We start from the raw sequence: 27,443 nt of genomic DNA, 5'->3' as shown, positions 1-27,443 counted from the left end.
GACCTCTACATGGCAGCTAGACCTGGTAGAAATAGCAGCCAAATTTCCCCCAAATCACACCTTACTGTCTTATCTATGTATATATGTATGTATGAGACTATGAGGGAGACCCCTACATGGCAGCTAGACCTGGTAGAAATAGCAGCCAAATTTCCCCCAAATCACACCTTACTGTATTATCTATGTATATATGTATGTATGAGCCTATGAGGGAGACCCCTACATGGCAGCAAGACCTGGTAGAAATAACAGCCAAATCTCCCGCAAATCACACCTTACTGTCTTATCTTTCTGCTACTTGGATATAGGTGTTATATTCGTCGTAAAAAACTTTCCTGTCACACACTCACGCACACACACACACACACACGCACCCTCACACACACACACACACGCACACCCACACACACCCACTCACACACACACACGTTAGCTTACAATTTTATTTATATATTTGCGTGTCTATGTGTTGAAAGAGGAAGTGGGAGGCAGAGTGAGAGAATCACTCACTACAGTAAGTCAATTACTTTCATTTTATTCGTTGCCCACTGTGTGTGTGCGTTTGCGTGTGCTGTAAACCAGACTAAGAAAAGCATTTGACACACACACCAGAATGTGAGTTTTCTGTAAATTTTGCTTAATTGGAGTTTAAATTTTAAAAACTTGACCTGTCATGACGCGATGCATTGTACTCTTAAAGATGCAAGGTAAATTGTAATTGAAGAAATCCTATATTGTAGATTTGTATAACTCCCAAAGGGAGGCAGATAAAATCTGCCTTTTATAATAAGATATATATATATATAGATATATATATATATATTTATATATATATATATATATATATATAAATATTTTATATCTATATATATATAAATAGATATATTTATATATCTATATATATATATATATATATTTATATCTATATATATATATATAGAAATATTTATATATCTATATATATATATAGATATATTTATATATCTATATATATATAGATATATTTATATAATATATATATATATATATATATATAATATATATATATATATAATATATATATATATAGAGAGAGAGAGAGAGAGAGAGAGAGACAGATATAGTTATATATATATATATAGACATATTTATATACATATATGTATACATTTATGCGTGTGCATTTGGATGTATTATGTATGCGTATATATATATATTTCTCTATCGCCTCATCCCCCTCTCTCTTTCTTTCTCTCTGTCCCTATCTAACTATCTTTCTCTCTCTCTCCCTCTCTCTCTCTCTCTATATATATATATATATATATATATATATATAAAGATATACGAATGTGTGTATATATATATGTGTTTGTGAACACTGAATTCTATAATGATGTATAGATACATGAGTACCAGTATATATTATTGCATGTATGTATTGAACTATAAGTTCTGTACATAAAGTACCCCTACGGCTGTTTTGCAAGAATGTCTAGTTAATGCAACAATAAGACTGACTTCTTTTCATCTCTTCCAATCCGTCATTGCTTTTATTTTGATTCGATGTTTTACCGTCACCAAATTTTCGCATGCAATAATTGTAGAGACATTATAATCGTAGAGCCGTATGGGCGGGAATCCTTCGCAAGATCTGCTCTCTTGAGACAGAGAACATTTTTACCTCCTCCATTATAACATATTTTCACCGCCTGTACTTTTCAGTTATTTCGATTGAATTTTCTAAGAATTTCTTTTCTACACTTGTTCATTTCTATTTCCTTTTACATTGTTCCATACATACTAACTTCAAGATTATTGATTTACTCATAAAAGCATCACAAAAATAAGAGACAAAAAAGTCAGCAAAATGCCAAAGGAGTTGTGTAGAAATAGTGAATGAGAACGAACAAGTATTTTGAAGAGAAAGTTAAGGATATGGAGAAGGAATAGAAAGCGAGTGAGAGGAATGAGAGAGGAGAAGGAATATAATTGCGGGATGGAAATATCTTAACATCTGAAAATCAAAGTAGCTTTTGTTAGTTAAATAGATATTTTTTTTGTAAATGTAACCACTTCTAAAGAAGTTGAATTTCGATGGTTTTAGAAATATTATAAACTGTAGTACAAAGACCATTCAATTCAAAATGTAATTCGTTACTTATCAGTAAAAAAATAACAAAATGTAATTCAAGCAATAAACTAACTGCAACTTTAACAAAACATATTTGTTTCCGTTTGTTAAATAATTTTTAAAAATCAATTCAATTGGCTGATATTACTAGCGTCATTGCATACGCTAAAACTAATATTATGTATTTTTGTTTGATTCTATATACGAAAAGGAGGGACGAATTAAAATTATATTCAATATTGTAGTGGAACATTGTTCAGCATATCACATCTTCCATTATGTTCAAATCCTGGGTGTTTCTTATTGCAATTTCATAAATCATAGTTAAATAATGAAACACCTAAATGTGTAAATCTCATAAAATATATTCGTGTATTCTTGGATTTCGTGCCCATATTCCACAAGATATATTGATTTCTAAAACAGGCACCGAATCAGAAATTGAAGTGGGCAGTTAACACTTAAAGCAATAACATGAATACATCGTTCCTGAAATTATGAAAATTAAACCGAAATTTAATAGGATCTGAAATCTTTACGCAAAACGGCAATGTTATTTTTTCTGTTACAGTATCATGCTGTAATTGTCAAATTCACCAGCGAGAGTTTTAGGTTTGAATACTGCTGAATAAATTTTAGTTCGTATGACTATTTTAAATCTCAGTAATATATAATTAGTAACAAAATGGTTGTGCTTTGACGCATGTATATCAACGAAGAGATTCATGTAATTACATACAATATAGATATACTACTCTAGAACTTATACACTGTTAATTTTTCTTTTGCAAGATATGTTTTCACAACAAATATCGATGAGGTTTGGCTAAAAGAAGAACCCATTACTCAATTATAAACTTTCGTTCGTAAATTGTACCAGCAGTTCGAATTGTAGTCTCTTAAGTTGGTGATTTAAAATACAGTTCCCGAAGAACTTGATCAAACAAACTTCACACATGTTCCTGCAATTGGATGTAACCAAGTTGATCGTATCATTGAAGATGTTGGAAATAGATATAAAAGAAACTATTGTAAAGACAATGTTAAGACTGAAGTTTTTACTAATATCCGTGTTCCCCATGTTAGAACATTACATTGTTATTTTAATAGATTAGAACATCTCTAAAAGAAGTAGTAAATGTTCCAATTTTACTTATTTTTCAATGGGAAAATATTACGGTTTCCAGAGACTTTATCATGTCAGCAGGGTTAAGAATTTCACTTGGAACTTACACTATAACCTATTAATTCGATGAATTTTCTTGAGGATGTTGAAGCTATCTACTAGAAGTCAAATTATCGCGTTATATGATGTCACAGACGAATTTAATTTGCTCTGAAAAGAATTTGCGAGGATGATCAAAGTGATTTATTTTACAAGAGAAGATTAGTTCTGAATTTCTATCCATTATTGACGTCGAGCAGTTTTCATAATATACATAATGCATATCAGACCGGCGTAAACAGAACCGTTTTCAATTAAAATAAGAGGCAAGACTGTCAAACCTCGAGCTCGTGTTTTTGGAATAGGTACAATCAGGCAAGTGCGCTTAAAGACACGTTCATGCTAGCACGAAACACGAAATGTTTGTGCGCTTTAGAACTTAGAATCCTATGTATGTGTATGCGTTAAATCCCTCACACACATATATGTATATATATGTAGGTATGTATGTACGTATGTATGTGTTGGTGTTGGTGTTGGTGTGTAGACGTGTGTATATGAGTCTGGCTGTGTGTGTGTGAGTTTATATATATATATATATATATATATATATATATATATATATATATATGCATGTATAATGAATAGGTTTTCTTTTACAAATGTTTATATAACGATATCGTAGTTATTTTTTACTGAGATATAATTGATTTGTCTATCTCCTTGAAGAGAAAATGTGTTGACCCTTTCACGTTTCAAGACGCTCACTGTGAAAATGATGTTTGAAAACACCTACATCTACCTTCTGCATGTCCCTCAGGCTTTTTGGGAGAATATTAAAAAGCTGTGGGGCCACTGAAATCCAGGCTGTTGCAGTAAATGGTCCTGAAAGGCATTGACATTGTTGGGAAATTTGGCACTGTGTAATGTCAACCCGTTCTGGCATTGTTGTTGCTTTCAAAGCCAAAATTTGACGCAATTCCTTCCAGGATCTTCCAGACGTATAGTACTGCATATCTGTGATTGTAATCCCCTGTGGACCAGTGTACCCTGTAAGTTTTATATTCAGTTTTGGACGCTGGTAGCGCAGGGCTTCGAATTTTTCAGCATTCAACTGCATATCATTATCTTCAGCATATCTGTAAATTGTGTTCAACTCCTGCTGCAGGTGAGCAACATCGCCGGCGTTCTGTATTTTCTGCCAGACATTCCTATCGTCTGCGTAGCTAGCAAAGGTTGCTATACGGGCAGCTAAGGGCATATCTCAGAAGGTCACTATGAAAAGCAGTGGTCCAAAAACAGTTTCCCGTGGAACACCGCCCAATATTTATGTTTTCATTGAGGTGTCTCCACACTTCTATCTTTCAGAAGGCCATGTATTCTTGCTATGCCGAGATCATGCAGTTTGTGGCATATCATACCAAGATCCACTTTCTCAAAAGCTTTTGCAAGTGAACATATATTACGTCCACATTTGAGTTGTTGAGTCATCCTACTGTCAGAGCTGAGTCAGACAGTTCCTACCTGGACGAAAGCCATGCTTGTTATTACTCAGTAAGTTATTTATTCATATATATCTATTGAGTAATCGTAAGAAAAATATCTGGCAGATGTTATTTCTCGGGATGTGATTAGTTTTGTATTTGTCTTACGATATAAATACGTAAATGCATGCGTAGCATCTACACGCCGGCAGTTTCCAAGTGAAAGAAATAAAACTACCCAATTGCTTATGTGGTTGGCAAATTCAGAGACCAAAATTTTGAATAGTTGAAAATAACAAACATTTTCACCTGAATGATTTTTGTCGATGCTAATCTTCTAAATAACTATTTCGCCCGCTTCTTCTGGGTTTTTTTATTTAAAAAAATTCCGTGTCTGTTTTATTCAGGTAATTTTACACATCACTTCCATATTTGTTCCTTACTTCTTTTTTCCACTTCGTATGTCTATGTAATATTTTTGTAGATTTTTAGCTGGTTATTCATTTTCATGTCCACATGTTAAAACACACGTTGGAATTTCAGCGAATGTGTTTATGTAGGTAAAAATATATTAGTAAATTTAACCATAAACTATATGAAAAGTGATGCCTTAATGCTTGTTACTCGACTCCTTAAAGTAAGTAAATGTATATATTTTATTAGCTTCATAATAAACTTTATGTTATAGCATACGTTTTCAGAAAGAATAATTAATAGAATCGTTGCAGGGCTAGAGAAATATTTAAAAAAAAAATTTCCGGCTCCTTTCAATCCCGTCCCGGTGGATTTTCTTCACATCATTTCAGGCAGAGAAAATAAAGGAACATCGCAGTATTGAGATTGATAATAGTCGCCGCCGCCGATTTTGAGGTATGCGTGTTTGAAGGAGAATATTTAACGGAAAAAGTAGTGCGAAAAAGAGAATTCGACCTGCTAAAATTAAAGAACAAAAGAAACTGCCTTTATTTGCAATGGATGCGTGAATGTAAATGGATTCTAGGTATGGATTTTGGTATGAAGTCTCAATAGGGCTACTGATGATTTGTATTTTGATTGAGGTCGATAGTAATGCACTTCCAACGTTGTTGGGAATCGGCCTAAATCAGAAATCGTCATAAGGTTGTGTGTGTGCATAAACATGGATCAAAATAAATGTTTGTCTTTATTTTAGATGCACATCTGAAGTTGAGAAATACGATAAACTTGAATTAACTTCATATTTAATGCGATTTTCTGCTAAAATATTCCAGGAATGTAAGACCCTACATGCATTTCTATTGTTTGAATATTCTCGAGTAAGTATTATAACTTATTTGAAGAAAACTTTTCTAGATCATCTTCATTTATAAATTGAAATACATCTTTTAGCAACTAGGTTCTTTCCTCGGTAAATATCACTTGACATAATTTTCATAGCGTTTCTATCTTGTATATACGAAATTTGAGACTATTTCATCCTAAATCAAGAGATAATGCCAAAATATAGAAGAATATGTATAAATTCTTAATACTAAAGGAAATACAGCGGATGCTAAATTTTGGCCCTCTATAAAATAAGCGATAAAACTGCAAATACAATTTGTATTAAAATCACAAATAATTATCATTATTTTCCTTCAAAATCAAAGATATAATTTTAAAAACACCATCTCTCCCATTATGTTACATATCCGCGAATAACAATCCCAATTTGAATGCATTTAAATAGAGAAAGACCCATGAAAGCAGGTAAAAGACACGCTTGCAGCAAGTGGATGACTAATACGAATATGAAATCAATTGGTTATCAATTTTTTTGCGAGCGACTGGTGTGTAAGTATGATTAATTTTCTCATAAGATGAGAAAATTGTCACCACTATATTTCACAATCAGTTATCGAGTGTAATAATCAATATAAAGCGGGCATTATTACTTATAGCTAATAATCAAGTACTTATCAACGTATGAAATAATACGTTGAAAAATATGTGTGCCTGATCATATTCTTATACCTATATCTCTCTCTCTCTTTCTCTCTCTCTCTCTCTCTCTATATATATATATATTATATATATATATATATATATATACATACATATATATATATATATATATATATATATATATATATATATATATATATATATATTATATATGTATATATATATATGTATTCCTATCTCTAAACACGCATACACACACACACACACACTCACACACTCAAATATAGATCCATAGGACATAAAAATAATGCATTTAATCCCCTGCCATTCTTGGGATTACAAACGTTCCGTAGTCATCATCATGGTAAATACTAAAAACACACTGTATAATATAAAAATTTAATGCGTCTGTATTGATATGCATGCTAGGCATTATACAATGCAAATATATATTAGCAAATCATCAGATAACCAGGCACTCATGTTTACAACAATGCTTCATCTCTCAGTCGAATAGATGTCTTGCTTTTCAGCTGCATAAAACCCAGCATTATATTCCGACGTATTGAAACACTATGTGGTCTGCTAGCCAGGTCAGTTAGAGGAGCTTTTCTTGATACCACATGATTCTATGAATCTATATATTACCCTATTGGATCGCAGTGTTTGCTAAGCTACAAAAATGAGAACACCAGAACACATCAAAATTCATCATATAGTGATAGAGATGAGTTAATTGTGTGCTTTTCCAATAGTAGCATGAATTTGTGGACGCTTAGAGTACGGAATTGTATTTCGTTTAATTATGCAAAAATAAATTGTTGGACCTAGAAATATATTGCATTCTCCCGACATAGACAAATATATAACACACTACTTAAGATTATACATACAATGCCAGTTCATCAAAGTTGTATGGTTGATTAATGATAATGTACGTAGCTGCAGCTCACAATCATTTATATCATATCATGTAAATAAAGTGAGTATTTACATCTAAGCATTCAATATATAACCCTACACAGACACGCAAACGCACACACACTTACACATACGTACACAACTATAGGCATGCATATAAATATGTATTTGAATTCATATATAAAGATATATCTTTGGCTTTGTGTGTGTGGTGAAATTGGTATGCATGTACAATTTTAGAATTCTTTGTATTACAAAAATATATCAATATTTGGGCATTAATATCACAGAAAATAAATACATTTCCTGAAATTACCAGTGTGACTGAAATGACACAGTAACCAACACACTCTAGTACAGTATCTAGATGTGTATATTTTCGTTCTGGTCGGTATCTCCTAATAGTAGCTTCGTTAGGAATTTACGTATGGTTTTATTAATATATTCCCAAATGATAGTGTGATGTTTTCAAAGAATTATACGTCTTCTTTAAAAATGATGTAGAGATGCTCCAAAAGTAAGTCGTTATTTGCTTCCATATATCATTCTTTTATAAGAAACACTACGTTAAATGAGAACATTTAAGAATACATTTCATTTAATCATTTCTCACTACTTCAATTAATTTCCTTTCAGCTTTATAAATAGTTTCTGGGCTATCATTTTCTTAAGCGTTTATATGAGAATTAATAAATTATATTAAGCTTCTTGTGACCGACCTTCTTATTCTTAGTATATAGATCCGTCAGTTTCTGCTTCATTAGTGTTATGATTCAGAGGAAACCGTACAGAAAGATACTTTAGATGCTTTTTTATAAACGTTCAAAATTCGAAATATTTTTGTCACACTGCATGAATATACCAATTCATGTTGCCGCAACGAAGAATAGAGATTTGCTAACACCTCCTGCAATGAACCTCGTTAATAGGATTTTAAAAAAATAAAACAGTTGCGATTACTCACAGACCGCGTATCACATGGAATCCAATAGTTCGGAAGGATTCGAAATACATAGGCACTGCAAAAGCAAAGGTACATAAAAGCAGTGTTGAAAACTGAGTGAAGGCTACCCCATTATACGCTATGATGCGAGTGATATAGTAAGTTGCTGTATGAAGAGCAATTTATTCTTAAAGGATCCTATATTCATTTGACAGAAATACAAAGCTATAATCACTTATAATTTTTATATTACTAAAACCTGAATATCATTTGTAAACAGGTTAACGTATAACCTACATATTTGAAAAGTGAGCCCTTAATAATTTCACGTTGATCTTCTCACTTTTCGTGAAATACCTGTAAACATACATCCGTATATTAATAAAGAAAATAATGATCAATACTATGAAATTATAGGGATATTGTTTGCAGGTTTATGCGCCACTTTCAGATATTCCACGGTATAAATTAAGAAACTATCCTAAATAACAAAGTACAGCAATAGTCAAATACCCATACCTTTATGTACGATGTGTGTGTGTGTGCGTATATATTTACATATTGGCACTACGTCGGTTAAGATGGAGAAGATGGCAGTTGATCCGATGAAAGGAATAACATGCAAAGGAATACTATGGTCTCTAAATAATCTTATTGAATACTTCTTGCGCCGACACGTACATCCTTGCAACAACGTAACATTTAATCTAATCATGGTATCCTTGGCCTGAAGAGTAACAAGTGGTATATACCTCACTTGGATGTTACCACTTCTGAGATTCCGCTCACTATGATACGTATGTACCCCGGATCTGAGATCAATAATATTTTAATTTGGCCGCGGCAGTCTCTTGCAGAGGGTCGTCAAGTCAGCTCAAGGTTAATCACAGAGGAGCAAGAGACTAACTCGTCGGAAACAAAATTACACATTAACGCAAATAACGACACACACACACACACACACACACACACACACACACACACACACACACACACACACACACACACACACACATACACACACATACACACACATAAACACACATACACACCACATACACACACACACACATACACACACACACGGACACATATGTCCATGTATACATACATGTAGATATATACAAACTAATCTATCAATCTTCCTATCAGTTCGGTGAAATTCAATTTATTTTTGGGAGTGTAAGTTACTGAGTGTTTTCATATATGTAAACATGTATGCCATTACACGTTTCATAAACATCATTGAAAGAAGAAAAAGTTCTCACGGATATACGCCGGCACATATAGTTTTTATACTCAAAGGGACATTATTCGTGCCTTGAGAATATATATATTAGAAGAAATGAGGTACTCAGAAATTCGGATGGGTTTATATTTACAGATATTTATTTGTATATTACTTGTTTTTATACATCATATAACTTAGATCATATATTAGCGCTTTCTCCTATTCTAGTAGGCTTTTCAAATCGAAATAAGTTCCTGTGAAAAAGCTTTGAGCATTTTATAGTGTCATTGAGTGTATAGTGGTGAGAGAGATATAAGATAGTACATGAGGGTGATGAATGAAGAGAAAGTGAGAGAGAGAGAGAGCGCATATGTGTGTGTGTGGGGGGGTGTATGTGTGTGTGTATATGTTAGTTGCAGCTCAGAGCCGTTGCCAAGCTGGGGCACCACCGTTCTGCTACACTGTTATTACTGAGAGCCTCGTCAAATATGTGGCATTTGATGAATATATGATCTTGATATCGTTACCTTCATTTGCACCTCTTGCCGTGTGGTAGGTTCGTCTGGGACTCTTCACAGAAAGAGGTCTTGTTTTGATTTGAAAACACCTACATCTACCTTCTGCATGTCCCTCAGGCTTTTTGGGAGAATATTAAAAAGCTGTGGGGCCACTGAAATCCAGGCTGTTGAAGTAAATGGTCCTGAAAGGCATTGACATTGTTGGGAAATTTGGCACTGTGTAATGTCAACCCGTTCTGGCATTGTTGTTGCTTTCAAAGCCAAAATTTGACGCAATTCCTTCCAGGATCTTCCAGACGTATAGTACTGCATATCTGTGATTGTAATCCCCTGTGGACCAGTGTACCCTGTAAGTTTTATATTCAGTTTTGGACGCTGGTAGCGCAGGGCTTCGAATTTTTCAGCATTCAACTGCATATCATTATCTTCAGCATATCTGTAATTGTGTTCAACTCCTGCTGCAGGTGAGCAACATCGCCGGCGTTCTGTATTTTCTGCCAGACATTCCTATCGTCTGCGTAGCTAGCAAAGGTTGCTATACGGGCAGCTAAGGGCATATCTCAGAAGGTCACTATGAAAAGCAGTGGTCCAAAAACAGTTTCCCGTGGAACACCGCCCAATATTTATGTTTTCATTGAGGTGTCTCCACACTTCTATCTTTCAGAAGGCCATGTATTCTTGCTATGTCGAGATCATGCAGTTTGTGGCATATCATACCAAGATCCACTTTCTCAAAAGCTTTTGCAAGTGAACATATATTACGTCCACATTTGAGTTGTTGAGTCATCCTACTGTCAGAGCTGAGTCAGACAGTTCCCACCTGGACGAAAGCCATGCTTGTTATTACTCAGTAAGTTATTTTCTTCAAGGGATGCAATCGATTTTCCTCTGATTATCAGTTCCATGAATATGCTGATGCGTGAGGTCAGAGAGATAGGCCTACAGTTTTGACATCTGCCCTGCTTCCTTTCTTATGGATTGGGTATATTATTCCCTCCTTCAGTTTGTTGGCAGCCTACCATTTACAAGAAAGCACAGGAAGGAATTTGTAGTGGTTTCGCCAGGGCAGGCTTACACGATTTGAGGAGGATAGCTGGAAACCATCAGGACCAGCTGTTGAGTTTGCATTCACCTCATCTAAAGCTAGTAGTATATCTTCATCGCTGAAGTCGATGTATTCCATCGTAATTGCCTCGCTGGTTATAGGTGAGGCGGCAAAATAATCTCCTGGTTCTTTCAATTGTCTGTATTCTATCGGGGTGGTAAAGACACTTTTGACCTGGTCATTCAGTATCTCACTTATCCTGGTTTGACTATCTCTGAGTGAGTCATTTTTCACAAAGATGGGTGCTATTGTGCAGCGTACTGAGGCTGTTTCTTTGGCATAATGAAATAAGGCCTTTGGGTTTGTCTTGTTTTTTTATTACCCATGCTTTTTGTCTGGTCTGTCGTTCACATAGGATTGTTGCAGGTTTTCTTCAATCTCCATCAGTGTTGATTTTAGATTGAACCTTTCACTACATTTGGAGTGTTGGTTGAACCGAATTGCAACCTTCATCCGTCGTCTCATGAAGATCTTTCTCGCCCTTGGAATCTTGTATCTTTTTATATCGGCCTTGTCCTCTGAGATATATTTCTGTCATATGGTTTGCATAGCAGACATGAAATATTTTACTTTCATGCCAATATCTGGTATGGAGAGACATTTTGGCCAGTCCTGTCTGAGGATCAATTTTTGGATCGATTTCTAGTTTGCTTTGAGGAAGGTCAGATTGGAGAAATTTCAGGTTCTTTCTTTAGGATGCATGACTATTTTTGGTCCATACGAAGACAGCTATATTATGTTGTGATCCGTAAGTAATGTCGGCGTCACTTTTACATCCGTATCGTTTGTAAAGCAGAGATACAAAATGTTACTCTCCGTAGTTGGTCTGAGGACAACCTGCTCCATGAATTCGGCATTAGTGAGGTTGAGCAGGGACTCCAATTGTGCCTGTTTGCAATGAGTCATTCCTGAGAGCATTTGAAATCATATGTAAGAAATATACTAACGTGGTGTCCCACTTTCATTAGAATTCCTTTAATTCTTGTGAGGCAATCTTCAAACATGACGTTGTCGTTTGGAGCATCCGGTGAGCGACATATATTGCATATGACGATATTTTGTTGTCTTCTGTATACAATTAGAGTATCATATACTGTATTTGATTATGAGAGTAAGACCTAGAACGTGAGTCCTTCACGAATGTATACAGCAACTCCACTATGGTTCATTTTCCTTCTGTATAATATATATAGTATATATATATATATATATATATATATATATATATATATATATATATATATATATATATATATGCATATAGTGAATTATAGCGAGGAAACCAAAATACACATAAATTTCATGGTGAACTATAAATATATATCTATATACACATATATGTATCTCTTTGTCTCTCTCTCTTTATATATATATATATATATATATATATATATATATATATATATATATATATATATAGCTATAGACAAACATACATTCATGTATACATTAATATATATGTACACTTATGTTCATATATATATATGCCAAGCGATGGTGATAGGACTAGCACAGACTCACAAGCATATGAACACATATATGTACGTCTGTCTATATATGTATATATATATATATATATATATATATATATATATATATATATATGTATATACATATATACGCATATGTATATATATACGGATATATACATATATATATATATATATATATACGCATATATACATATATATATATATATATGTATATATATATATATACATATTTACGCATATATATATGTAATATATATACATATATACGCATATATACATATATATATGTCTGTATATATATATATCTATATATATACGCATATATACATATATTTGTATGTATATATATATATATATATATATATATATATATATATATATATATATATATGTATACGCATATATACATATATATATATGTATATACCCATTAGGTTTAATAGGAGACAAAGAAATTCATAAATAATGAGAGTATAAACTATATTGAACTATGAGTAATATTATTGAATTTTGAAAATTCGTGAGGGCTTTCCTTTTCAATTCATTTATGAGGATATTGCGTGTTGAAGCTGCTAAAAATTAACGGCATTCATTTATTTCTCGGAAACAAATGAAATAAGATTGTTACACCATGAACTAGCATCGGAAGTCGTAGTACTACGGATTGTCGCCACTCGCACGAAAAAAGACAATCCCGAAAAGAAACGGCTACTTATATGCAGTAGTGCAAATGAATAACATCAATATTTAGATATATATATGCTTATAAATACATATTTTTGTCTTTAGTTGCTTGTTTGTATGATTTATTTTTCGTACTCTTAAGGTTTCAATGTTGTTCCGTTACATTTCATAACTCTTATCATCTGCAATGTATTTGTTTTCACACCTATTACAACATAAAGAAAGTGCTTACTGAGTAATCTATATAATTCAAAATATATATTTATGATTGCATATATCGTCATGGAAATATTCCAAGCCTATATACATTTGTAAATCTGTACAACTAAACAATCACTTTATTGTTTTTTTTTATATATTTCTCTCTCTGTTTTATTTCATCGTGTTTTTTTCTTTTAAAGAGGGTGTGCTCGAAGCGTAAAAAATCTTTCTCACCTTCTCGAACGTTAAACTAATATACCTGTTTGTTATTTATACACTTGTCTTCGATATTCTTTATGCTGTATGTCTCGTTTCTCAGTTTTTTTTCGTCGTTCGAAAAAAAGTTCATTTCTATAATTTTTGTTTTTATGTTTTCGTTTCTCATTGTGTTCAACGTTTTTTGATGTTCTGTGCCCATATATGCATGAATATATATACATATATATGTAGGTATGTACATACATGTGTGTATCTATATGCCTATATTTATATCTTACTTATACTATTATATGATCGAACGCCACGCTTCCTTTTCCAAGTATATATATGAGTGTCTGTGTACCTTCACACACAGACCTTTTGTCTTTTATCTTTTACTAGTTTCAGCTGAATATTCATTACATGAAGCCTCCTGTCCTATAGGACTTTTGGTTATTGAAAGAGTATGTTTTCCTCGTTTGTTGCCACGAGATATTTCTCTCCGGAACCCTGTACGGGAGGTGTTAGAGGTTTGTTTCAAGATACCTATATCCACCCCATGTTTGTCTCTCATACTTTTTCAAGGATATTGAATAGCTGTGGCCCTTTGAATCACAACCATTGCAGTATCTATTCCTGTGTTTATCATAATAGCTATGCTTAGTTTCTGACAGTGACGCATCGTTGAGACACCGGCATAATTTCCAGAATAATGTCACTGCATAACATTCCCGTCTTCGTTGTAGAGAGCAGAGTTTAAAATCTATTTATACTGATTTTAGCTACCATTTTTCACTGAGTCGGTCTTCTTTGCGTCGCTCGCTGCATTGCTTCGCGTTCCTCTTTTTATACTGTCTGAAAACTATAATTTGGTGTAGTGGTCTACGCGGCTGAGGGCATATGTCCTCCTGAAACTTTCATAGCTCTTAAATTCTGAAATTTCTCAGGATCCATTCGGCCTACCACCTGAATTCTATTACCAATTTAGGAATATGCAGCTGGAAATGATGCATCATTATTCATGCCACTGCCCATTGTGCGCGCTGATTTTAATTTAGAGACTGGAATCCTTTCAGGGCTATGGTACATCCTCTGCATTTTGTTCAGCGTCGGGATTGCAATTTTCTGTGTTGTTCCAGTTTGAATAAAACATCCAGTTTTGCGAAACAGTCTTCAAATTTGCCGGCTGGATTTGGCGCATCGAGTGGAATATATGTTGCATATTCAATAACATTAATTTGCTTTATTTGTAGATTTTGAATGTCATATACAGCGACGTCTAACAAGAAAGCAATTACTGTTTCGTTGTTGAGATACACGAGACCTCCGATTATCAATAGAAATATTTTTGTAACACCGTCACTGGTGCTTGTAGTCGCCATCCTGTATATGTCGACTGTGGTGGCTACTTGTGGTGTTCAGTGTCGTTTCAAATCTCTGCTTGATGACACAAGTTCAGCTACTGCACAGATTTGTGTGTTATATACATAAATAAAAAGATATCAACTATGTGCCATTATCCGGGCACAAGAACTATTGCTAGAGAGGGTCTAAGCTTGCACACAGAAGAATGAGTCCCATATAGACATAAGATACTATCAAGCCAAAGAAGATGATACACTTCTCTAAACACGAAGCACAACATCTAAACTATATATTCTTTTAATAAACTTCAGAGCTTGGAACACATCATCCAGAGCTGCTCTAAAATGTCTATCAACTATTCACGTGCATTTTAATATGTTGCATTTGATCTGCCCGTTTGATGTTACGGATCACTCTGACAGGGAAATAGCAATACATAAATTGAGGCAAGACGAAAATGCATAAGACGCATGTTACTCTGTATATAGCATATCAAAATTTTGTCAAACATTATCGCTGAATCCTATGCGCATGTATTGGGCCATGCCATAAACAATGCGGTTTTCTACACTTTTACTTTTCAGTATTAAGATAAACAAATTTCATTTTAATCAAAAATAGAGACTCCTTCATTTTCAATAATGTTTTTCCGTCTATCAGGTAGACATGCAAAGCCCTTCTTCCAAAATTCACTTTCCGTAACGAAAATTACTCCTGCAGTAATGTTCTGTCTAAATGATTTTGAAGACTGCAGAATAAATGATACATGATAGATGTGGGTGGGGTATCGTTTCCCATTCAAACTTCTCCACCCTTTGGAATGCCATCCCCGCTGTATGTAGCTGAACATTATACTGATGGAAGAACACCTTTTGGTTTGAAACAAAAAATGGTTGTTTCTCTTCTAGTGCTGACTTACGCTGCGCAAACTGCTCGCAGCAGATCTCATATGATATTGTTTGGTTTGGGTTTAAAAGTTCAAAGGGAACTAAACATTTCGTATGTCACTAAAAGATAACAACAACTTACGTGTATAAAAAGCTTCTTCAGCCTGGCAAGTCGGTGTTTCTCGTTTCCTTACCCGCTGTCTTGGGTGCTTCACATTTTTATAGAGAGCCCATTTCTCCTCACCAGTCATTATTCGGTCCCCCAAATAGGTTCATTTGGGAGACGGGGCAGCAAAGTAGAGCACACATTCACTCTCTGCGCGTGGTTACACTCGTAAAGTTTGTGAGGAGACCATTGACCCAATTTGCTGAATTTTCCGATGGATCGCAGGTGTCGATGAATGACCAAATAAAGCTTCTCCGCTAGTTCGTCAACTGTTACGTGAGATTTTCTTCCACTACGGCTCGCAGGACATCCTCGTCGAGCTTTAGAAAACTTCCAGTATGAGGCTCGTCTTCGAAGATGTATTTTGTAGGTCGCAATTTCTGGAAACACCGTTGACACAGGCTTACGCTTATTGCCCGATCCACATATATTGCTTTTATATTCCTCAGACTTTCAGTTGTGTTGTTGCCTTTATAGAATTCATGAAGGAAAACCCGTTGAATATGCTCCTTTCTGATTTGCATTATAGCTTAGAAAAATTAACTGTTAAAATCAAGCTGCACTCTTCAAAACTTGCACTACGAATGAGGACAAGGTGAGATTGCTACCTAATTTTATAGCAAGTTGATACGATAGTTTATCCTCTCTACCGTTGTGTTTTAGTTCGTGCAAATGAACAAATCGCATCATTTATGGGATGACCAAATTTTAATTATACATACAACTTTGTGTCGGTGTGTGTCTTTATGCGTGTGCGCACGTTTAGGCACACACGCACATATACTGTTGCAATTCGTGGACGAAAGACTAGTCACAGTCGTGTGACAAAAGGTTTCCGGTCAGTGGACATGATTTACTATATGAACAGTATTAATCGAGTGCAGAACGTATATATAGTATGCGTGTTTATTTGCCATCCCTCCACAAAAAAATTACCATCCCAAAATATAACAATATCTCTTTCTACACATGGTTTCATATCAGGACTCTTGCAACAAAGATATATAAATTCATAAACGTATACATAAACACATACATACATGCATGCATACATACATTCATACATACATACATATATGTATACGGAAGCGAGGGCGGGAGCAAGGGAACGAGCCGAGTTGGGAGGTTGGATTAGGGAAGATATGCGAAATGGATGTTCGGACTGGAGTCCCCGGGAGGCTCGGAGAATGGTGCGTTTCAAAGGCAGGGTGGTGAAGTTGTAGGTGAGAGGAACCGGGAGACAGGTGACGGTGAGATAGGTGTAGGGAGAGAGAGCAGATTTACAGTCCACGGAACGTGCTCTGGCAAGGGCGATGTGGATGGTGGTGGTGGTTAGGGCGTATCAACGTAGGCAGAAGTGGTAAGCCATGACTTGAGACTGAGTCTCAAAGTCATGGTCGTCACTACAGACTCTGCGTAGATGGAGGAATTGGGAATAGGGGATGGAGAGCTTGGTGTTTTTAGGAGGGTGGAGGAGAAGTTGCGGTATGTGTGTGAGTCTGTGTGTTTGTAGTGGATGGAGGTGGTGAGAGTGGAGTAAGGAATGCTGACCGAAATGTCGAGAAAGGCGACTGAGGTGTCGGAAATAGTGCAGGAGAAGTTGAGAGCGGGATGGAAAGATTTGAGAAAAGAGAGGAAGTGTATAGATGTTCGCGGGAGAGTGAGGTCGCACCGATATAGTCGTCAGTATAACGACCGTATAATTCAGCCGTAAAAGGCTTGTGACTTTCTCAAAATGTTTCTATCCGATATTCACGTTCTTTCACAGGATCATACACTATATATTAGGTCTCCTGTATATATATCCTTCTACAGTTCGGGTATATATTTATACCGTACAAATCATTGAAAACTAGTATATTAAATGTATTCACTATTGTTCATTTATCGGGTGTAAAAATATTTCATATTTGAAAATTGTACCCCATCCAATAATTTTCCTATATATATTTTTCTCCTCGATTGCAATAATTTATATATAATTCAAGAAGATTTTCAGGAAATTATTATAATGTCAACACTCCGAATTTTCAGGAAATTATTTTAAAGCAATATTCCGAATTTTCTTATTTATTGTGACACTTCATCACTTTCTCTACACTGGAAACTGAATACCTTGAAAATAACATAACCAAGCACTCTAATTTCTTTATTGAATTCAATATTTTTCGTTCACATTTTCATCGAGGTTATCTCAGTGAAATGTTTAATGTAGGATAACAATTAACAAAAAATATGATGGATCGTCCTTGTCCCAAGCCTCAGATTATTGAGTTTTTCTATACATTTTACGGATGTCAAGCAATAAATATTTATTGTCTCTTTTTAACGATTTTTCAACCACAGCGAATAGCTAAACATTATATAATCTTTTAATGGAAGAAAAAGGAATTAACGTTCGATCCCATGTATTGAGTCAGGTATTATTATAATACGTACCATTGTAGTGTTACCCTTCTCGGCATAAAAATTTGTATTAAAAGAATTTCTGGTTTCACACCTTTCTTGAAGTTAAAACCCATTACTGGTTAAGAGAAACCAACATGATGTGGCATTTTAATATGATGGTTATTTATCTTTTATATCAAACTGCACAATATAAGAAATAAGTATATAAGGATATTGCATCTGATATGCAATATTCTACTGTAACATCTAAAGAATTTCTGAAGGCACAACATTCTCTGCAACACACGTTCGTAATTCACTTACAATTTTTCCATAAAACTAAGTTTACATTATCTACGTCAATTTCCTGTTTTGAACATACATACATATAACAGGTAATGAAAGAACCATTTTTCTCCATGTAGATCCTGGGCTACAAAAGTGCTTTAGTTAGAGCATTATGAATGGTAAGAACAAATAAATTTACACTTTTCTTTTTCCTCATAATATCCTTTTGTTCCCAATCATACTTTGTTACAGATTTCACGTTGCTCAACTCTGACTTTTCCTCTGAAAGACGTAACGTAAAAAAGTATCTCTCACTTTATCCTTTTATCAGAATTATTTTTAAAAAGAAGTAATTTCTAAATGGCAAAAGAAAGAGAAATCTACAAAATGTCATAAACAGGGCTCTGTCATAATGCAAAGATTTGGACAGATTGATAAAAAATGGGTGATGTAAAATATTCCGTTACTTCTCACTTCATCCACGATTTTGTTAATTATGTAAGATCAACGAAAACAATATATAGAAATACGGTCACAATACATATGGTTGTATATTGCACACATACACACACATTGACACACATTTATACACATACATGTAAGTATGTATATGGATGGATACATATGTATATATATATATATATATATATATATATATACACAAACACGTACACATGTATTTATATATATATATAATGTATAACATACATATATATATATATACATACCTATATATATATACATGCATATAAATATATATATATATATTATATATATATATATATATATATATATATATATATATATATATATATATATCAAACTAAAATCATTGAACAAGCAAATACAAAGTCAACCGCATGTCATTTCATAATTCGAACATTTAATTATAGAATAAACATATAATCCGCAAGATGGAACAAAATTCATATGTACAGCACGTAATAATAATAATAATATAATATTAATATGGTATGGTGCAAGAAAAATTCTTGTTAAAACTTAGAATTAATATTCTAGCGATTCAAAGAGAATACATTTATAGGGACGTAGAATGTAAAATATAATATAAGTAATATATAAAAATATATAGGTATATAAAAATATAGGCATATAAAAATATATAAAACATATATAAATATATATACATATGGGAGCATATAAAAATATAACATATATATATATATATATCGTGTAAATAAAGTAAAATAATGTTCATCGTTTAGAAATCTTAATCGGTAAAATAAGCCTTATATATAAGAAGGAAATCATGTTTACTTATCCCTATGGCCATTTCGTATATATATATATATTATATATATACACAAACACGTACACATGTATTTATATATATATATAATGTATAACATACATATATATATATACATACCTATATATATATATACATGCATATAAATATATATATATATATATATATATATATATATATATATATATATATATCAAACTAAAATCATTGAACAAGCAAATACAAAGTCAACCGCATGTCATTTCATAATTCGAACATTTAATTATAGAATAAACATATAATCCGCAAGATGGAACAAAATTCATATGTACAGCACGTAATAATAATAATATAATATTAATATGGTATGGTGCAAGAAAAATTCTTGTTAAAACTTAGAATTAATATTCTAGCGATTCAAAGAGAATACATTTATAGGGACGTAGAATGTAAAATATAATATAAGTAATATATAAAAATATATAGGTATATAAAAATATAGGCATATAAAAATATATAAAACATATATAAATATATATACATATGGGAGCATATAAAAATATAACATATATATATATATATATCGTGTAAATAAAGTAAAATAATGTTCATCGTTTAGAAATCTTAATCGGTAAAATAAGCCTTATATATAAGAAGGAAATCATGTTTACTTATCCCTATGGCCATTTCGTATATATATATATATTATATATATACACAAACACGTACACATGTATTTATATATATATATAATGTATAACATACATATATATATATACATACCTATATATATATATACATGCATATAAATATATATATATATATATATATATATATATATATATATATATATATATCAAACTAAAATCATTGAACAAGCAAATACAAAGTCAACCGCATGTCATTTCATAATTCGAACATTTAATTATAGAATAAACATATAATCCGCAAGATGGAACAAAATTCATATGTACAGCACGTAATAATAATAATATAATATTAATATGGTATGGTGCAAGAAAAATTCTTGTTAAAACTTAGAATTAATATTCTAGCGATTCAAAGAGAATACATTTATAGGGACGTAGAATGTAAAATATAATATAAGTAATATATAAAAATATATAGGTATATAAAAATATAGGCATATAAAAATATATAAAACATATATAAATATATATACATATGGGAGCATATAAAAATATAACATATATATATATATATCGTGTAAATAAAGTAAAATAATGTTCATCGTTTAGAAATCTTAATCGGTAAAATAAGCCTTATATATAAGAAGGAAATCATGTTTACTTATCCCTATGGCCATTTCGTATATATATATATATATATATATATACGTGTACATATACATGCATACAAACTTACATACATTCATATGATGGTTGCTCCATCTCAAAATGTTATCGTCTCTTTGTGCATTCTCATTTTCAATCCACGATCTTTCAGATAACTGTTTAGTCATACTGCAGATCTGTATAATTCGAAGCATGGCTGTTAAGTAAGTAATCTGCTACTTTCATTGAATTGATCTGAGTAGTTTCATGGATAAGGATATATATATATATATATATATATATATATATATATATATATATATATGGGCGCAGACGTGGCTGTGTGGAAAAACAGCCTGCTTCCAAACCAAATGGTTCCTGAATGAGTTCCAGAGCGTAGCACCTTCGGCAAGTGTCTTCTACTATAGCCTCGGTGGGACCCAAGCCTTGTGAGTGGATTTGGTAGAGAATCACTGGGAAATAGCCCATAGTATATATATATATATATACGTTTGTGCGTCTGTTTTCCTTTCACCATCGATTGACAAACGATAGTGGTGTGTTTGGGTCACCATAAATTAGCTAAAATTATCAGTTTTTTATAAGTCTGACAGCTGAGTCTAGAACCTCAGTGATTTTTAATAATGATGGTAGATTTCGCCCATCTCAAATTGCGGCCAATTTGATGAACTTTACAGAAGTTGAGACGAGTCTCCGTCATCAGGTACAGATCATCTTTAAGTTCAGATCATATTCCAGAGAAGTTAAAAGATGGAATGATTATATATGGAGAGTTAACCAAAATGCAGCCATATGGACGCATTTAACATAGCATGAGATGGGCCTCTGTCATCTTCATGAACAACTTATTCCCCACTCATCTTCTCGCATACCTTTCTACCTACTGTAGAGTTCCAACCCTTCTGTCTTCTCTCATACCTTTCTACATATCGTATTAAACTACCTTTTCCACTGGTGTAGACACCTTACATCCCTCAAATAAATATCATTCCTTTTCTCACCATCTCAACGAGGAATTATTAGATTTCATCCCTACACTTTATCAAAATCATCACAGTAAACAACAATTTAATATTACCTACCCTACCAACCTATTCACTTCCCTACTACTTATTTCTACTACTGCTCCCTTACTAGCCTCAATATTAATGTTTTGAACTATACTTTTTCATCACATCATTCACTGCCTTAATACCCTCCGTTTCCCCTCTAACACACTTAGTTCTCCCCATTTAATCATTCCACCAGTGAACATTTCTGCATGAATATCTGAACTGTAAAATATTTTCAACCCTGATGACAGAGGTTCGTCTCATCCTATATAAAATGGATCGATGAGGCAGTAGTTTATGATGTACTAAAACATTATCATGAATTACTGAGTCCCAAGAAACACCTGGTGGACTTAGAATGCAAAACTTTGGAATACTTTCTGTAAGCCACCTCATTCGGTATTCTAAAAATGCACAAAATCCATGATTCAAAAACCTGACCAATATTGTATATATCTAAATGAAAGGAAGAAAGGATAGTTGATTACTTTGGAATATGATTTTAGAATGCGGCGTGCAGGATCGAACACCACTAGGTTCTTTAACCAATGCCCTCAATGCTTAGCTAATTTATACCAATCTTTAATAACTCAAGAATTGCATATACGTGTGGTATGAAAACTACTGAGTAAAACATATATCAATTAGCGTAATTTATATGGAAAATTTAAAAAGAAAGTACTCTCTGAAAACATACCGAATTGCGTAATATTTATCGGTGCAAATCCATAATAAAATGTAACAACTGATTAACAAAATTATTTATGATAAGTGCATGGTCATCATGCAATTTCAAAATTCAAATAAGACTGCTTTTTTTTTAAGGTTTAATAGAAGTAGATATAAGAGGCAGTACCTTGGCTGGATAATATTATACAAATCTCTTTCTTACTTAATTGTAAAGCCAAAACTCACTGAAGTGACTTTATATTATATGCCATATCATTTAGGTGGGATATAGTGAAGACATTCATTGAGGTAGTTATACGTAATTATGTCCCATTCTATTATTTATCTTATTATAAATTGCCATTAATCATAGTATGGTTCGCAACACATTTTTATAGCGTTTTAAAGCATTGCAGCAATCATTAAATGGGTGTTATTACTGAAATCAATCTCCATCTATATTACAATTTGTTAATTGTGTTGAACAGTTTATATCAAACATACACAATTATTTAGTATTACGTAAAATATTCTCTAACTCAGAGACAGTGGCTGTGTTATAAATTAGCAAATGGCTTAGATTAGTATAGCACGAATTTTTTCCGACATGTTAAGGGAAAAGTGTTACACTTCTTATTAAGACAGTGTGTAACATTTCATTTTCAAATAAAGTGACTTTACCCAGTAAAAAATATATATATATATATATTCAAAATATGTTGTTCATTTTGACGACGGAAATGAAAATGATTATTATGGCGACGACGACGACGACGACGATGATGATGATGATGACGAAGACGGCGATGATGACGATGCGACGCTGACATTAAAAACGATAACAATTCCGATGATGATTATGAAGAGGTGGAGGAGCTAGAGAAGGATGAAGAGAGATGAAGACACTGACTTCAAATATGGTAATGATGGCAATGTTGATGATTATGACGATGATGGAAATGATGATGATGGCAACCATCATCCTCGTCGTCGTCGTCATCTTCTTCATCATCATCATCATCATCATAATTATCATGATAAGAAGGGAAAAGAATTGAAAATGGTGTTATTGCTTTGAGGGAAACATCGCAGGAATGATTAAAGTTGGAGCGGTTAGAATGGGATTTTATTTTCCCAACAAAGATGATATGAAGTTTATTCAATTTCTTAAATTAGAAACGCAAAATTTCTTTAGATTTAATTAAATTAGTAAAATAAGAAAACAATATTTCATCAATCATCATTTCCCAGGAGATGTTCGTTTTTGTGTAACATTTTTCTTCCTTCATTTCTTTCTATTTTCCAAATTTGATAGACATATATGGTTCGCACAGCAAGTCTTAATCATGCAGCATCCGCGAACAACAGTGGAAATATTTAATTATTAACAAACTTAGAAGTTTCATGCTGTTCGATGTTAAAATGGTTGAGTTGACAGCTATCAGACAAGCATGCAAATTTCAGGGACATTTTTTTTAGACAATAACATAACCGTGTAATACTTTTGATTTTATAACATACTGAGTTATAAATATATTAATTAATTGGTGGCGATGTTGGGACGCAAATTAAAATGAAAATACTACTGAGAAATTTATAAATGTTAGTGACAGAGTGATCTCCATATTGCTTGAAATGAATAATTTAAGGAATTGGCGCACTGGAAGATTATGAAGCAGGCCTTGGGATGTATAACCTCCTATTTTCTATATACACCAATATCTGCTAATCGAAAAAACCGGGCGTTGTGAGTGTTTATTGAGCGAAAACACCTAAAGCTCCACGATGCTCCTCAGGGGATGGTGGTGATCCCTGCTGTACTCTTTCACCACAACTTTCTCTCACTCTTGCTTCCTGTTTCTGTTGTACCTGTATTTCAAAGGGCCGGCCTTGTCACTCTCTGTGTCACGCTGAATATCCCCGAGAACTACGTTAAGGGTGCACGTGTCTGTGGAGTGCTCAGCCACTTACACGTTAATTTCACGAGCCGGCTGTTCCGTTGATTCGGATCAACCGGAACCCTCATCGTCGTAACCGACGGAGTGCTTCCATTCCAATATCTGGTGCATTAGATCAATTGTCATAGATACATTAGACACAACTATTTTGAACTATTTTGATTGACATGTGATTGCGCATGTCTTAGGAATTGAAGTGTTCGCTATCTTATTTAATAGCAGTAGATTCATTTCATGGGTTTTCTTACTCATGTGATATAGTATGCGATGTATCTTTACATATACGTATGACAGATCTAAAACCAGAAGACGTCACAGTAAATAATTGCATATTACAATTTCAAATATTAGTATTAATATTGCAGTGCGATCGCTGACGTTATCCCATGGAACCGTTATCTATACTATAATTTTAAACTGTATAATCTCCTATAATCTTTGTGTGCGTTAATTTCTACTCTATGTAGATTCCTTTAGTTTGTAGGCAGACTAACGTGTATAATCTGTCTTTCTTAACTCGGATTACTCAATGCGTTTTCCTAGAAAGTGATAGACAGAGAATTTCATAATTGTCTACTGGGTAGCATAAACAAGAGCTTATATATCCTTCCGTATTTATATATGATTACAATTATCATATATCTTTTATCTCTTCATATACACAGACATACAAAAAGTAAATAGACACCTTTAATTTTCAAAATCTTTTATTTAATACGCAAAGCAAACAATTGAAATGTAATCGATGGGTAGGGCTACAATAGTTTAGTATTTTGTTGACATTCCCTTTGCAGTTTTTAATTCAGAAACTATTTTTGGCATTGAACCCATGAGCTTCGTGATTGTCTCTTGTGGAAATTCTGCCCACTTTTCATGCGACAATCGAAACAATTTATCTTTAAATTTAGATTTCTGTTTAAATTTAGAGTTTTTCGTGTAGCTTTATCTAGTATAATCCAAAGATTTTCAATTGCGTTAATGTCAGGAGATTGGATCGACCAAGGAAGCTTTTTAATCCCATTTTCAGTCAGCTGTTGTTGATTCTTTCTCGCTGTGTGGCATGGAGCATCAACTTCCATGAATAAAACTCATTTTTCATTATGTTATCGTGTGAATACATCGGAAGTAGTACTTGCTTAAGTATTTCGATGTAGTTTTCAGAGTATACGTTTCCAACATATTCGATTAGCTCAGAACGACCATTGCTGGTTACATATCTCCATGCCATTACAGAGATAACACTGTCTGAAAATAATGTAAATCTGGATTCATCTGAGAAAATCACTCTATCCCCAGTTGAACTGGATTTTTCTGACATCTCCTTAGCACAAGTCTTTCTTTTCATGATATTGTTTGAAGGAGAGGGTTTTCTTCTAGCTGCTCGTCCATAATATCCAAGATTAGGCATTTATGTAACACACATTCTTTAACTAGCTTCTAGCTGTTTTGCAATGTCATAAGCCTTCGAACGGAGTTCGTTTTCACAATTCTCTTCAAACAACAAAGCTTCCTTTCGGAGGGCCCAGTGCGCCCGGGATGATAATCTGTTGATTCTTTTCCTTGGCTTTTGAATTGCACTATAATTATATTAACAAGAGGAATTTGAAAACTTTTGGCAATTTTTCGCTGGCTAAGACAAGAGACAGATTGCCCAACAATGCGATCTCTGGGAAAATGCGACAGTTCTGCTGAATTTCTTGTGCGTGGCATGGTTACAAATCGCAAATGTAGAATATAATGGCAACTGGGATGTAAATTTTACACAACTAAAATCATATTAAAACGCTTAGATTAGAAATTTTGAAAAATGAAAGATGTCTATTTACGTCCTGCATGCCTGTGTATATGGACACACACACACACAGTCACACACACACACACACACACACACATTGATTCCATACTCTATCTCATGATCGGACTGAATCATAAAATCCCATAGGATCTTTGCATTTCCATTTTTCAACGATGCCTTATGGTTTGTGGTCGTAACAATTTTTTTCTATGTCAAGTCCATACTTGTTGAAAAGGGCCCAATGGATAAGCCTGGCTATATTGCCGTGGCTCTCTTCTATTCCTTCTGGGCTAGTGGCGTACATTGGCTGGTAATATGACACACGGTTTCACAG

General features: G+C 33.4%; 1 long non-coding RNA gene across 1 annotated transcript in view; it reads left to right on the top strand.

Annotated features, from left to right (window-relative positions):
- LOC118765769 overlaps positions 1–27,443 on the top strand; it is a 718,684-nt gene that overhangs the window by 284,977 nt on the left and 406,264 nt on the right. The gene's annotated exons all lie outside the window — the stretch shown is intronic.

Source organism: Octopus sinensis, linkage group LG1 (genome assembly GCF_006345805.1).
Source record: "Octopus sinensis linkage group LG1, ASM634580v1, whole genome shotgun sequence".
NCBI lineage: Eukaryota > Metazoa > Mollusca > Cephalopoda > Octopoda > Octopodidae > Octopus > Octopus sinensis.
This window is presented reverse-complemented; position numbering and strand designations above follow the sequence as displayed.